Here is a 6,321-nt window from a genome sequence, read left to right as displayed (position 1 = left end):
GCAGAACATTGGCAAATCTTTCCTTATCTGCTTCCCCTCTGGCTAAATAAACCTGTCGCCTAGCCTCCCTTCTGGCACATTGGTACAATTCCCTGCTACCACCGTTCTTCCAGTCCTTCCAAGCCTGTTTCTTTTGTCTAATAGCCCTGTCTACCTCCTTGTTCCACCACCACGTTACTCTGGGTTGGGAGGGGACCTTACACCACCCACAAATCTGGTCGGTGGCTTTCAACAGGTTGTCCCGCAGAAATCTCCAATTGTCTTCCATACATGCATAAACTAAGAATGTGCAAAAGAAACTAATAAATTATAGTAACTAATGAATTTATATACAATTATAAATATTTAGGGGTGAAAAAGTATTCGTATAGAATAAATTTATGAGTCTCTTTGCCACAAAATACTGTTAGAATAATTTTTTCTTACTAGAACTTTCTCGTTTGTTCCAATAATCTTGTCAGTGGTCATTTTTAAGTATCAAAACGCTAGCTTCTTCATTCAGCACTGAGTGATGCCATATAAAAAAGATCGTGAGGAATGAAAACGATGATGATGAGGAGATGAACATGAGATAAGGAAATTCAGATTTCATCATCTATAAGCTTGTAGTTTAATTATAAGCCATATGATATTTATTTATTTGAAAGGTAGCGAACTGGCTGAAACGTTAGCACACTGGGTGAAATGCTTAGTGGTATTTTAATCTGTCTTTATATTATGAGTTCAAATTCCGCCAAGGTCGACTTTACCTTTCATCCTTTTGGGGTCGATAAATTAAGTACCAGTTGTGTACTGGGGTCAATCTAATTGACTGCTCCCCCCCTTCCCAAAAATTTCGGGCCTTGTGCCTAGAGTAGAAAAGGATATTTATGTATTTGAGCATCCTATACCTAACATGCTCTATGGCTTGTTAAATATTTCAGGCATATTCAGAAATGAAAGTCAGCATTTTAAATTCTAAGATTTAATGTAAAAATATTTTATTTGCTATTTGTACATTTATTCTGATACATTTCTTGGTTTCAATCTGACATTTGGCAAGCTTTTATAAATTTTACTATGCTCCTATTCCTGAATGGTAAAAGTAATGTATGATTAAAATTTACAGTTATTTTCTTGACCACAAGTTAGGAGACTTATAGTATACATGGATTAGTTTGGCAGCTAACTTTCATTAAATAAATAGTTACACTGAGCATTTGACAAAGTGAATTTGGCATGCTTCTCGTGTTCATTAGTCCTATTATGTATACCAAGATCTGAACTTCCTATGCATTGTCTAGACAAGGAATTTGAAAAAGAAAGGTAAAAGACACTAATTTGTTGATGTTGAATAAAAACTTATTAACGCGTTACACATTGATAACTTACCAAATGTTTGGGATTATACCAAGTAACTTTATATACATTCGTAATTGGCATTAAATTTAAATACAGAACCATTAAGTTACTGAATGACCTGTACTTAATGTTATCTATACAAATCATTAACTACTGAGTCATCGTCTAGCTTTAACATTTTATGTATAAGCTTTGATTAGTTCTAATCTTTCAAATGATGTTCTAATTTCCCCCAGTTTTGAGTATATAGTCTAAGTACCAGAGAATTTCAGTTCATTTTTGGTCAGCATTTGGATGTAAGTGCTACAGAATTTTATGGATAATACCGTGGAAACACTTGTATCATGTTTCGCTTCTAGAGAAGCACTTGAATTCAGTATTTCAAGTGAATACAATGCACATAAATTGCTCTGAAGATTTACAATAGTAAGAAGTATCTACCTATAGTTCCTATTAAGAGATATCAGTTATGAGATATACATTATGTATTATTCATTTGTCTTGCTAAGGAGTTTGTTTGGAAGTAATGAGAGCATATAATTGGGAACAAGGGTAAAACTACTTCAAGTTTTTTATGTCTTCTGTAATGTGTTTATGTCAATGTTTTTTGTAGTATAGGCTTTCCATAAGATAAAGCAAGACCAAATATTTAATATCGAGCAGGATGTATACTTCATACAAAATTTAAAAAAAACAGCTTCTAATTGTGTCTGGAAAAACTTGAACAAAAAAGCTATTATTCATCTCCAAGGAAACCAGTATTGTTGTGAATGCCTAGATAAATAATAGCACTAATTGTTACTATACAAAACTATTAAAGTTTGCATTAGACAAGAACAGATGAAAACATGCTTGGTCTCTCATTAAAAAGTAAAGAACTCTATAATGATGATGAAGATGACGGTTTTCTTTCATAAATATGAATATCTAAGAGAGAATTAATGTTAATGTATGACAAGTTATATTGCTTAAAAAGAATTATATGTATTTCAAAACTTATTTAGAAAAATTAGATAATAAAAGGGTAATTTCAAATAGATATAAATGAACCATAAGAGATGGCTGTTCACTACTTAGAGATAAGACAAAGATAAACAAGAAGTAAATGTAAGAGATCGAATTTTAGCAATTTAGAATGTAATACAAATAATAGACTATGCAAGCGTAACATTATTGATAAGAAAAAGAAATGACTAAATCAAATATAACCCATATAATATGCTTAAATATTGTATGTTGTAGAAAATGAGAGAATATATGTATATATATTCCTGTTATGATACTTTGTTTATAGTTAGTTTTGAGAAAGAAGTTTAAATTTCTTAGCTTGTTTCACCTGACCATAATGCTATTGATAGTACTGCTTATCTTAAATGAAATAAATCTCATGTTAGTGCTGTTGATGCTGATGATGATACTAAGGGTTATGAACTGGATAGTGTTGGTAGTATTTTGTGACAGATTTATGGATTGTGAGTGGAAGTGAAGATGTAGATAATATGGATGATGAATACAATTCTGAATTATATCACATTTATCTATAAAAGCCAATTGTCTTATGCTATATATTTCCTTCTACTTTCTTGTTTAGAGACTATAAGGAGACCACATTTTCTTTGCAGCAGGATTCAACATATTTTTGATGTAAGATAGATGTAAATGATGATAAATTCTATGAGATTAACCAATAATCTGCTCATTCCAAAGTGGATACATTGATTTTGAAAAGAGAAAACACAAAATGTCAATCAATCATGACAACTGACAGAAACATTTCCCTTAGTAAGACTTCCATATTTGGTTATCACAAAATAATGAAAGTCAATGAAAAATAATCTATTTTCCTATAGCTAAAACCTTTTACTTATCTGCTTGCTTCATGTTTTTGGAATTTTCTTTTTCCTGTGAACAAATGACTGTAGATATATTGTTTTATATAGATGTTGTATTTTCTTACAAAATTTTCAGCTTGTTGAAAGGACTAAGTAGATCCTGAAAAGGTTACATCTCAGGAAAAGTATTATATAGCACTCAATCTATAGAGTTCATAGACTCTCCTTCAGGCTAGTTTTAGTGTCAATTCTGATGAATTGAATAGAAAGCAATCAGGAAAGCAATACGTTGATAACCCAAGCAGAAAGTAAAATCCTAATACAAATGCAAACCTCTCCAAACTGGTAGTTTGTATATTCTGAAATAAATTCAAGAAATTCAAGTAGCATAAGGAATTGCTGACTGGCTTCATTCATCGTGTATGATTTTCTTAGGTTATCAAATGATACACCATTATTATTTTGTCTGGGAATGATGGACAGTGCCTGTAACCTTGGCAGATACTGCCAGAGAGGGGTTTATTTTGAATTCTGTAATTTTATATACGTTTTAAAGGACTGGTCTAAAGAAATGGGTCCTGTCCACAGCCTCTGCAGATACTTCGAGACTGGTGAGGGATCAATATGACTGATGTTCCTCAACCACTGCAGTTCAATGATTGTAGGAAAGAACATGGATACAGGAAAAGTTCTAGAAGGAGATGACATTTTGAGGAAGAAGGTTCAGATATAGAAGTTAGTGCATAGCCTGAGAAGTAGGAGTAGAATAACATGGGTGAGAGGTAGAGGAGGGAAAAATGAGTTGGGTAGAGGTGGTACAAAACCAGCAAACTTTGAGGAACAGAGGCCACTAAAGTTTCAATAAAAAGAAATATAAGCCAGACTGATGATAAAGTACATTTGTGGGGTGGAGCTATGAATATGTTGATGAGTCAATCTATTCTATTGAAAAGATAATGCAAGTAAAGAAGAAATGAGAGAGTGCAGTAGAAATGATAAGAAAAAGCATTTAATGCAGTATTTTAGAAGAAGAAACTGGAAATGGGTGGTGGGTACATTGGGATGGTATGCTACTTATTAACTCATGGGAATTGTAATTGTTATAGTAGGCATAGAACAGACAGAAGGAGAATAGAACATATCAGTGTATGCATAGCTACTGCTGTCATTGTTTAGCCTCTGGTTAGCCCTGATCAGGCAGATCTATCTATGACCAAATGTGTTCAGCATTGAACACCATAACATTTCTTCCAATTGTCTATCTAGGCCTACCTTATTGGATAAGCTGACTTTTTAAGATGGCAAGGGATAATTTCAGGGGAATTTGGCAGCTATTTCTCACATGTTAAGTCTGTAGATGCTCTCTCATTGGTTCAGATGTATGCCCTTATAGTGTATTAGCGAGTGAATATTTACTATGGTGCAGTCTAGAATATTCGTTTCTGAAACAACTCCATTCTCTCAGATATCACTTCAGTTATACACATAATCACTTGGTTCTAGGTTCAATCTCACTGCATGCTACTTTGGGTGAGTGTCCTTCACTATAAACATCAGTTGTCTGGAGTGTTGTGAGAGACAGATAAAAATAGTTTTGAAATTGGCATGTATGACTGTGTGTTGGTAGATGTATATATTTCTGTATATTTGTTTCTGAAAGGTAGTCTGTTGACAGATGTATATATTTTCGTATTTGCATGAATTTGTATTTGTGTGTAAATGCGTCAGTTTATTTGTATGTGTGTGTATGTGTCAGTTAGTGTGCATGTGCACTTGAGTTTGTGTGTGCATGAGTGTGTTTGTGTTTCAGACATAATCTACTGGCAGATGTATTTGTATATATGAGTATGTTTGCATGTGTGGAATTTAATCTGTTGACTTTACTCTATCATTTTCTCTCACTTTCTTTCTCCTTCATCAATTCTCTTTATCATCCTCTAATTTTCTTCCCTGAAATATATAACACACTTTTCTTCTCTTTCTCCACTACACTCTTTTCTTTCCTTATCTCCGTCTCTTTCTTCACCTTTGCCACTATGCATTACAAACCATTTCCATTCATTTCCAAAAGGGCACACACAGATGGCTTACAAATTTATAATGCAAAGGTATGTATGAATGTATGTATGCATGAATGTTTGTATTTATGCATGCTTGTAGGTATGTATGAATGTATGTAAGTATGCATGTATGTATACATGTTTGTATGCATGTATGTATGCATATATGTATGTATATTTGCATGTATATCTGTATGTATATACGTATGTATATATGCATTTATGTCATGGTACTAAAGCAGTCGTCTCTCTTGCACACTACATCTGATTTCTCCTTTACACAGTTTTCCTCTTAACTTGTCTGTGCCTTGCCATTAATTCACTCTAATGTTAAAGTGGGGCCTGCTTACTTCAATTCTCTCCAGTCTTTACACATCTCTCCATTCAATGCTCATATTTCACTCCAATACAATGCTGCACTTGGAGCACAATAATATGTACGTACATGCATACATCCAGCCATCCAGCCTTCCGGCCATCCATCTGTACAAACATACAAATGCATATATGTGAAAGTGTGTGTGTGAGTATGTTACCTGTTGGTTTGGGTGTTTGGCTCGCAACAATATTGTCACGGGTTCAATTCCTGAATCAAGCAGTATGTTGCATCTTTGTGCAAAGTATTTCGCATTGCTTCAGCTTACTTGGTTGAAGGTGTGCACCATTCAAGTACTGGTGCAACATTCTCTCTGGTTCCAGTTATCAGATCCTGGGTGTGATACAGGATCAAATGGTAGAAGAGCTGAGGCAGTCCCTGTGTGTGCTCGTGATAACATAGGTACCTAAAATTAGTGAAAGGAGGCTACATACTACCTAAGTCATACATTTTTGTGATCAATACCTGACATTCTGCCTCTCTTTCTTTTTCTCTGTGTATATATGTGCGTGTGTGTGTGTGTGTGTGTGTGTGTGTGTGTATCTATAAGTGCAGGATTGGTAAGTAGCTTGCTTAGCAACCACATAGTTTCAGGTTCAAACCCACTGCGTGGCACCTTGGGCAAGTGTCTTCTACTATAGCCTTGGGCCAACCAATGCCTTGTGAGTGGATCTGGTATATGGAAACTGAAAGAAGCCTGTCACATATATAT

This window comes from Octopus bimaculoides, chromosome 4, assembly GCF_001194135.2.
Source record: "Octopus bimaculoides isolate UCB-OBI-ISO-001 chromosome 4, ASM119413v2, whole genome shotgun sequence".
Lineage (NCBI taxonomy): Eukaryota > Metazoa > Mollusca > Cephalopoda > Octopoda > Octopodidae > Octopus > Octopus bimaculoides.
Note: the sequence above shows the minus strand (reverse complement) of the source record.